The following is a 10,831-nucleotide window of genomic DNA, read 5'->3' on the forward strand; positions in this document are numbered from 1 at the left end:
GGGAGGGTAATGGGTACCAAGACATGACATGCGAAAGGGTATCAATGTATGTGAATTAATGCACCTTCTATATGGCAAATATCATGTAACCCTTTTATTAATTACAATAAAAAAATAAAAAAAGAAACACAGCCAGGTTCTTTCCTCCAAACCACTAAATCTAGGCTCACTTTGTGACTTATTTTAAATCCAAAATATTAAACCTACTTTTCATTTATATATCTCAGAATATGTCCTATGCATCATTGCACAACAAAAAGAAAACCTTACATTCATCTGCTTAAAAATGTTTTTTTTTTCCTTACAGGAATCCATAGTATCTCTCGATTCATTCCTGTACCACCGTTAATAAACTAAGATTTCCTGGTTAGGAGTCAACAGCCAAAGGCTGAGGCACCAGGGAACAGCAGTCACAGGAGGCAACTTGAAATCTCTTTATTCCCCTGCCCCCACTAATGGGTTTATGATGATTAAGTTGGAAAAGGCTCCCCAGAAAGGTGATGTTTTGACAAAATGAGCTTGGTTGTTTGCAGCAGTTCTGTAGTGGGGGCCTTGTGTGTCTCTCAGTAATGCAGATAGAACTTCATGATATATTTAAATCCTTTTTCCGCAAACATTTCCCTGATTTGTTGCCAGGCCGTCACTGAATTTAGTAATCCAGACAGATTACCAGAGGGGGCCTATTTTTAGGGTCCTTCTGTTGCTGTGGCAGGAGCAGCTGATCGGATTATGTGTCTATCCTACCCATGTAAAATGCATTGAGGCTTCAAGAGAAACCTTCACTCCACTCCTGTAATTACAATGTCAGGCTCGTGGCTGGATATTTCTCTCTGAATTTATTTTGCAGCTCCGTTGTGGCCGATTCATTATTTAACTCATGAGATGGTGTGTTGTCTTTTAACTTCGCTCTGTGCCTTTGAAACAAGCTCAGTATTGTGGGTATGGGTATGCTGGGCTGGGGGGGTTGGTGGGGGGTGTAAGCTGGACTACAGTCATGCCTGCTGTGGGTCACAGATGACATACATAATTTCTCTGATTCTCAGGGCAGAAAAATAAGTAACCTAGGCTTTGCTTTCTCCACTAAACAACAATACCTCCACCTAGTGGCTACCGTGAATTAATCGTGCTATTATTTCTTCACTCATTATCGTGACACATGAGCAGTGCTTATATATTTTCCTCAAGATGTAATCTTTGTTTCACCTTCACAATGGAAATGTTTCATTCATCAAATCACCCTGGACCCATTCTGTAATCTTTACAAGTGAACAATGCCACACCACCACCAACCACTTGGTTCATATGAAGATAGAGTTGCCTGATATCTAGATGCACAAAATGTGTCTCTCCAAATTATTTGATGAGTTTCTTTTTTTTTCTTTTTCTTTTTTTTTTTACAATGAGGAAGGCAGATAGAAATTGTAATAAAATATCAAGTTGAATTAATCTTGTCTGGAAAGCCTTTGCCTTTGTCTGAAAAGTAAATTACCCAACAAACTTCTCTTGGGGGCTGGGAGTTTGGCCTAGTGGTAGAGTGCTTGCCTACCATGCATGAAGACCCAGTTCTATTCCTCAGTATCACCTACATAGAAAAAAGCCAGAAGTGGTGCTGAGGCTCAAGTGGTAGAGTCCTAGCCTTGAAAAAGCCCAAAGATAGTATTCAGGCCCTGAGTTCAAGGCCCCGGACTGGCATAAAAATCAAAACAAAACAAATCAAACAAAAAAACAAACACTTCTCTTGTCCCACACAAGGATCTTTCATAAATTTTATACCTGTGTCATCCAAGTAAGATTGCACATATTATACTCAGTTAATCAAGTTAACTTTTTTTCCTTAAAGAAGCAAAGGATAAAGCAGAATGTTAAACGTTTCCCTGAGGGAGGAGGTTTTTGTTGTTGTTGGTGGTGGTGGTGGTTTTCTCTATCATAACATTGCAACTTCAATCTAAAGGCTCTGGCAATATGAAGTCAGTCATTTTAAGCACTTTTGCAAACATTCTCAATTAAACCGCTGTTTAATTCAAGGAGGACGATGGTTTTAAATAAGGTTCCAGCTCATAACCAGCTTTACAGCTTGCCCAAAGAAATCTGTTTACATTGATGCAAACGCAATCAGAAACAAGGCAGTGCAGGTGACCCCCTAAACACAGTTGCCACCAGGGGGCAGCACGAGCATAGGCTCAACAAGCTTTGCAGCCAAGTCTGAACCCTAGCTTTGTGGTGTCAGGGGAATGTGGGATTTCCAACTGCCAATCAATCAAGCATGTGTAAAGCCTTTTGCTTGTTCGTTCTTTCTTTCTTTCTTTCTTTCTTTCTTTCTTTCTTTCTTTCTTTCTTTCTTTCTTTCTTTCTTTCTTTCTTTCTTTCTTTTTGGGAAGTGCTGTTTTGGCATCTGACTGCTTAAGAATTTCAATGACTCTGTAGCCTTGCTAAATCTTTTCTCCAGCTCATACCAAAGTCCAGTGAGTGGCTTGTTGTCCCCACCTTCCTTTCCTGTGTCCCTCGCTTCCCTTTTCTTTTCCAGCTTTCTGTTTCGCCTCCGCTTTTCATCTTTCTTTCTTCCTTATATTTCCTTTATCCACATTTCAGTCTCTTTCTTGTCTTTCCTTTTCCCCGCCCATCAGTCTCCCAATTCTCTTTCTTGTCTCCTTACACTAATACCGCTAGCAACAAAAACAGCACCAACTGGGTTACAATGAAAAATAATTGCGTTTAAAAAAACGTGACAGAGCCAGTGGCTCCGGTCTGTTATATACCTAGGATGCTGAGATCTGAAGATCAAGGTTTGAAGCTAGCCAAGGGCACACCAATCCCAGAGACTTTTATCTCTAAGTATAAGCAATAAGATAGACCTGGAAGTGCTACTCAAGTAGTAGAGCACCAGTCTTGTGCATAAAAACCAAGTGAGAGAACAGGCCCTGGATTCAAGCCTCGGAACCTCTACTACACCTTAAAAAAAAAATACTATTCAATGTTTTAACAAAACTGGATGTAAAAACTGTGGCAGAAAAAAGAAAATATTAAAATTGGAATATCTGAAGTAAGGATATACTGGGGAATTGCAATTATTACAGAAGCTCCAAATAATGGTACAATTAAGAAACTTTTATGGGAAATAGTGGCGTCATACAGATTAAGAATGGTAGCCTCTTTATCTTTTCATATATAATTTCTGGAGTTAACCAACTAGTAGATAGATCATGTGCTTAGCAGGAAATATAGGGTCTATGTAACAGAATAATGTGAATTTTTCATGTGCATTAATGCCAAGAATAAATGTAAAGAGAATATGTAATTTCCTGATAGAGTGTACATCTTCAGAATCCCTGAATGGTTAAGACTTAAAGATTCAGAGTAACTAAATAATTACGTCAATCCATATGACATCAGTAGGCACATCAACAGTAAGTTGTACCTTGGCAATTTAGTTTTCAGGGACCTTCTTATTTCTCCCTACTGTGTCAAATAGACCTAGCTCCATGCTAATTGTCATAGCATTCAGAAATATCTGTATTTTTAAGGTGACTTTAAACAAAATAAAACCAAGAGCCCAATGGTAGAATACTGCAAGAGAAAAATTTTATCATATTTAAAAGCAAGAAGCAGTCCCTGAGAATGCTTTGATTCCACATTGTTATGTTCTACATACAGTAATTGATTCTGACTGCTAGTTACAGCTGTTAAAACTCAGTAGCGTGCTGGTCTGATGACTGGTAATCCATGTCTGCAGTTTTAAGACCCAGTTGCCAAATTAAGGACAATCTCAAGTTCAAGAACAGCCTGGTGACTACACTGTGAGACCGTATACCAGAAAAACAAATACCACAATGTTTTCTTTGGCTTGTTTTTATCCTCAAGTGTAATCAACCTCACCACCTTTCTTTTTGCTGTCAGTAGAAAGGAGGAGACTGGTTTGTGGTCAATAAGCTTTTCAGTTTCTCACAGGCTTATTTTCCTTGACAGCCTCCAAGTTCACTTTCATAGGGGAAGGGCAGATGCAAAGAACAGTGCTGGTTTACCCTAAATTAAGTGGACAATAGCTGAGTAAAGTTGGGGGTCTGTCAGTCAATGCTCACACATTAGCTTGAAAGGGCATCAGACAGCAAATAGGAGATGATACCACAGCCCAACCACCCGATCCTAGCTAATAATGCCATTTAGAAAGCATTCCAAGGACACAGAACTTGGGGGATGGGAGGGAAAGAAGAAGAAAGATTGGATCATGTACCTGGAAAAAAATAAAAAATAAATTTCACCGAAGGAGAGTTATAGAACACAACTAAGGGAAAGAACCATAAATGGTTAGCTGTGTTTTTTTTAAATTATTAATAAGATCACTACTAGTTTTTTGAGACCATTCCAACATTCCAGTATTAATGAAAGTGAAGAAGAGAGCACTAGAATAGAGGCATATACTCTTTTAGGAAATATGGAAAGAATAGAACAGGAGTGCTTCATGTGATTTATAAAACATTGGGCTTCATTGATCATATGCAATGAAATAGACAGTGGTAGCCTTCCCCTCTTTTCCATAAAATTAAGAAGTAAGTGAAATAATTACTCTATATTTCCATACTTTATTTCTAATACATGCTTTTCACAGAATTTTAAACACATTTAAAAGTTTAGTTACATTAAAAATCTGTGTGTCTCTAGGAAAACCTTACAAAGATTCAGAATAGTCTTTTTAGTTCTATCCCACTTCAGGATATAAATTGAACAGTCCATTCATTTAAGGGAGAGTTTTAAAATACTGCCACTAGATGACAGCAATGCTCAAAAATTGGAGAAAATCAGAGACAAACATTTTCTATCCCGAGTAAACATTTTAAAATAAATTATGAAATTAGATGCTTGAAATAAACATAGATAGGACATTATTGAAGTTTAGAGATGACATATGTATGAAAAACATCTACTGGCATACCAATAGTACTTATAACATCAATTCTCTTGAGAAAATAATGGAAATATTGAAGCCAAAGAGTTAAAAATCAAAATTAATTGAATGGCTTTTTGTAGTACAGTTGAACCCCCTATGATGTCCTTTGAACAAATTTTCAAGTTTTATATACCAATATGAAAATCATCCCCAAAATATCATGACTCAATTCTGGGCTTTCTGTCAGAACATAAGAAGGTTCTCCAAGGAGTGATAATATGGGGGTTCTGTTTTTATTTAGTTATTTGGTATTCTTCATTGTAACACTGTCTTTGCCTTTCTGGTACAATTGTTCAGAATAAGAAAAAAATATTAAGATGGTACATAAATGATCTCACATAATAATTGTATGTTAATTCATGTAATGGCAGTTTTACATTTTACTAAAAAATAAGTACAGTTCTTCGTGTGTGTGTGTGTGTGTGTGTGTGTGTGTGCGTGCCAGCATTTTATTTTTAAAAGGCTGCAGCACTCATTGCTATCAAAGATGAATGCAATAATTGGATACTGGAGTTGTTGCCTGTGCAATATAAACAGCACCACAAGAGCATTTTGGTCAGGGGAAGCCAGAATGCACCATGGATGTGCATTCCATACCAAAGAAGAACCCTGGAAGTAGGCTTCATGCTGAGTGCAGGGGACCAGAAGCTCCTCCCCTCCCTGCCATTCACATGGTCTTCCCCTACACATCCTCCAAAACTCACCTGTTAGTTCCCAGCAGGGGCAATGTCCGCAGTACCTGCTGGTTCCAGAAGCCGTAGGAGTTCTCTTACTTTAGTGTTGTGTAATCCAGACCCTAATATTAATGGATCTTTTTCATAAATACAGCGAATGCATAATTGAGAGATGGCAAACTGCAAATGAACTGCTTAGGAAAATAAGGCTAGTGCTGTATGAAATGCCCTATACTATCAGAATTACGACTTCATTGCCAGCTACTGCGAAGATAAGTGCCACACAATTGTTTTCCACTAAACCCACCAAAGCAAAAACAAAGAAATGAAGAGAAACAGAGACAAGGAGTTTGGCCTAGTGGTAGAGTGCTCGACTAGCATGCATGAAAACCCAGGTTTGATCCTTTGGCACCACATAAATAGAAAATGGCAGAAGTTGTACTGTATCTCAAATAGTAAAACTATAACCTTAAGAAAGCCCAAGGACAGTGTTCAGGCCCTGAGTTCAAGCCCCAGGACTGGAACATGACCAACATAATATTCATTCTCTCTCTCTCTCTCTCTCTCTCTCTCTCTCTCTCTCTCTCTCTCTCTCTCTCTCTCTCTCTCTCTCTCTCTCTCTGTATATCTGTGTATATATATATATAGTGTGTGTGTGTGTGTGTGTGTGTGTGTGTGTACAAACAGAATAATGAAACCAGTAGAAATTATTTTAAGATGGGAAAGGAATTTAATAGGCTGTAAATTACAGGAAGAAAGACAAAAATAGAGATTTAAATGTGGAGAATCCAAAGGGAAGATATAAAGATGCTAGATAAACCAGGATACAGATATTTAGTGTATAAAAGCAAAAGTATTTGAAATTTATGACTAGTGTACATTCTTCCAACACAGAAGTTTTAAGGGGCACAGTGTCCATGAGAATGGAGCCACAATAATTGTTTCCAGTTAGAGGAAAGTGCCTAAAAGCTTATTTCCATTAGACTAGCCAAAACCAGTCTTTTTTGTTGTTGCTCCAGATGTGTAGTTTGTTGATGACTCAGCTTGAGACTAAGCCATGGAAACTAAGGCCCTCTTTGGCCTAACTCCCAGAGTCTAAAAATACAATGTCATGTTCTTTCGATAGATCACAAGATTTATTCCACTATTGCTCACAGCTAATTACAATAATAGCTACTTCTCTAAATCCCAATTTATGAGGTCCATATGGACTTAGTTACTCAGATAGGAAACCAATGGTATGTTGAAAACTATAAAGGAGAGTCTTGGTGGCTGATTAGTGAAAGAGGTTATGGATCATGCAGTGGTCTTTTATCTGTGGAATGTTCTAGAATCCTCCACCTGAAGCTCTGCCATGTGTGACTGAGAGGATTCATAAACAGCACAGAGCTCTAGCCACTCCACTCCTTTACCTATTTCTCCAGCTATAAGCATTGCTCATCACTGTTCCAGGCATCTTCAATTCCTTTTCTTCCTCCTCTTGGTAGCTCTAGACCCAGTCAGAGTCTTTCAAACATCCTTTGGTCCTATGTCTTGTTAGAGTTCTGGGTTCAATATAATTTGGCAGCAAGTCTTGATAAGTGAATGTATTCAAACGTGTTCATTTTTTTCTTGTCCCATAGTTAACATTATAATCCTGTTCCTTACATTGAATCCCTATAGTTCCCTGTGCACAGAAAGGGACAGTTATGGAAGGAGCTCTCCACTGCGTCACAGGCTGATGCTATTGAATTCAACCATCTGAACTGAGTCAAGAAGTGAAGAAGATAATTGATCACTGAGTTTACTACGTGGGCGAAACTGTGTGGCACTTATCTTTGCAGTAGCTGGCAATGAAGTCATAATTCTGATAGTACAGGGCATTTCATACAGCACTAGACTTATTTTTCTAAGCATGGATCATGATATATCTCCCCACGGTCGCAGCATCTGGGTCCTGAGATTGGTTGTTGTGCTCTCTGTGTACCCCATATCCATGAGCTCATTTCATTTTTATCATGATCATCCATATCTTCACTGCAACAGTGAACCCAGGGACACATCATGAGGTAAATGCTTAGGCCTAACCCACAGAGCCAGTGAGCGGTGAGACCACAATCTGAATCAGTCAGTGACCGACCTTACATGTAGGGTAAAGGTAAGAGTTCGTTGATCAGAAAGGAATTGATGACAGCAACTGCCAGAATTGCCAGAAAGGATGTTGTTTCCACATGAAAGCCAAAGAAGGGGTTGGAAGAGTGGTTCCTTTGGATACTAAGTCAATATTCAAAATCTTTACTGTTTAAACAGTAACTGCCTTTTGGGTTTCCAGTTACAAAAATTTCTCTATCTTCTTGTATTTTTGGCCCAGCCTCCAGCAGGTACACAACTTCAATATATACGTATCTTCTCACATCACTGAGACTTTGAGATAGACAATGCAGTTTGATGGTAAGAACTATCTTAAGTTTAATCACCACACATCTGTGTTGTCTTTGGCATCATTGTAGGTGGAAAATAAAATTTGATTTAATTAGTTAGCTTGGCCTAGGGATGCCAATGTCCTCAGTATGTAAAAACCACTGGCTTATTTTAAGAATTTACTCTTAGGTGGATTGATATTAGCTGTGCAATGATCAAGTTCCAGTCACTTCCACTCTTTTATGTCTAATTTGATAGACATTAAAACAGCAGGTGGTAGTATTATTCTAATCTTTTATCTGATGCAAGATCATCACTTTGGGACACTAATTGTTATCTTTGTGATTAATTAACAAATGGAAGAGGGATAATTGTAACTCAAACCTCTATCGCTGTACTATCATAATCCTATATCATAACAAATTATTAGCAAATGTTTCTTAATCTCCTGGCTAGCAATACTTTATGATGTTTACAGAGAAAAGCACTATGATTAATCGTAAGCTTTGCTTACAGAGAACAGTCTTCTGAGCTAAGAAGTGCTTTTGCCAAACCAATTGAACATAAAAATGTAATTCTTGCATGTGCTACATAGTACAGAGGTGTACAATGCTAAAAGGGCTTGTTGAGGAATTCAGTGTATGTCCTATAAAGTTAACAAGAATGCAATGAGATAAAATACTGTTTTGTATGAAGTAAAGAGTCCTTTAGGTCAAAGGGAGTGAGGAGGGAAATAGGAATTGCAGATGGTTGATGGGGTGATGTGTAGAAAGTACTAGAGCATGCTGCTCCTGAATAATGGAGAGCTGTGTGGAAACCAGACCATGTTAAATCTGTTTGCCTCCTTAAAAAAATCTATTCCTAAGAATAAATGGGACCCATTCAAAACATGTTAAACGTGTGTGTGTGTGTGTGTGTGTGTGTGTGTGTGTGTGTGTGTGTGTGTAGAGAGAGAGAGATAATGATATTAATGATCTGGTTTGATAATAATCAGACTTCATTAAGATGCTTGTTTTATTCTTACATTTTTGCTGTTATTTTAATACTTTGTTTGGGTCATTATAATTTAATGAAAATGAATGCAAAGAAATTTCTAGTCATAAGGGTATAGATCATTTAAACTCAATCCATCAGAAGTAAAAATTCTTTAAGTAGTTAAGTGACACCTCATCAGTTTTAACTGTCTTATAGAAATAATTGTGGTTGATTATGCGTTCACTTCTAATCATAATCATAAAATTAAACAGGAATTGTTAGGAACAGTAGTATGACCTAAGTATTATGGGCATGGCTATGATGAGTAACCTATTAAGGGTGGAAAAAAATGGGAGTGAAGTACAGGATATGGCTTACTGCTAGAGTGCTTGCCTAGGATGCATGAAGCCCTGGATTCCATTCCTCAGAACCACATACATAGACAAAGCTGGAAGTGGTGCTGTGGCACACATATGTGTGTGTGTGTGTGTGTGTGTGTGTGTGTGTGTGTGTGTGTATAATACTATAGTTAGCCATAGTACTTAGGGATATTTCATCACAGCTTTAGTTCTTTAAGCTTGTATTCTTCCCCCAAAATATAAGTGCAATGCTTTATTTGATTTTCCTAAATTAAGTATTGCATAAAGTAGGTAGAGTTCTATATGCTATGCTGCAATATATCATGAGAGAGTCTTGAGTATAGCCAACTAATCCTAAAACTAATGAAGTGTTTAATTCCTCTGAGCCTCAGTTTCCTTATATACAATTTAGAGAAAATATTCTCTCACATCTCTAAGACAACTACAGCTAACATCTGAAAGTCTTTCAAGATACTGCATGACTTCTGATTTTCCCAAGGACTCCAACAGAAGGGTTACTAATATATGTGTAATTTTTGAGCTCACATTTTAGATCCTATTTTACCTTTTTCATTGTATGAACATAGCTACAGAAAATAATGATGAGACAAAAAATACTTGTAGAAGAAGAGAAGACAGCTACTGAGTTATAGGAAAACTTAATGATAATGCTTCTGGATAGCATAAATATAATCCCAGGATTTAAGTAAAATAAAATATTTAAAAATTGCATATAAATAAAGTTAACTAGAGAGGGTAATTATTAGAATCTTCAAACTTTCCTTTTTTCCAATAAAAAGATTCTAGTGATCTATTTACCATAGCAAAGATATGGAACCAACCCAGATGCCCTTCAGTTGATGAGTGGATCAACAAGATGTGGAATTTATGCACAATGGAGTTCTATGCTGCTGTCAGAAAGAACGACATTGCCCCATTTGTAAGGAAGTGGAAAGACTTAGAAAAAATCATATGAAGTGAAGTAAGTCAGACTCAAAGGAACATAGGCTCAATGGTTTCCCTCATTTGTCATAATCAGTAAAACCTTGGGATCTCCTAGCAGAGATTTACAATAGAACAAAATGTAGATTCATAAGGACCTCCAGGATATAGAAAGAAAAGCCATATAATGAGTGATTGTTGTCCTTAATGTACTATGTTATCTCTCATCTCTTTTGCTGTCTCTTGGTTATCTCATATTGTTACAGTATTTCTTCTGGTTAGCTGATATATTGTGTATATGCGTATTTGGTTATTTGAAGTCGAATAGGGAAGGGAGGAAAACAAGACGAGGGGCTGGGGTGTGGGGAGAGAAATGAGGACCAAGACATAAGAAAGGGTATCAATGTATGTGAAGTAATGCACCTTCTATTTGGCGAATATAATGTAACCCTTCTATTAACTACAATAAAAAATATATAAAAAATTCCAGTGACCAAAAAGTCAGAATCAGTTTTCTAATATGCAGTCAGAAATGGGCA

The sequence above is a fragment of the Megascapheus bottae genome, chromosome 3 (assembly GCF_031878675.1).
Source record: "Megascapheus bottae isolate mThoBot1 chromosome 3, mThoBot2.hap1, whole genome shotgun sequence".
Taxonomy (NCBI): Eukaryota; Metazoa; Chordata; class Mammalia; order Rodentia; family Geomyidae; genus Megascapheus; species Megascapheus bottae.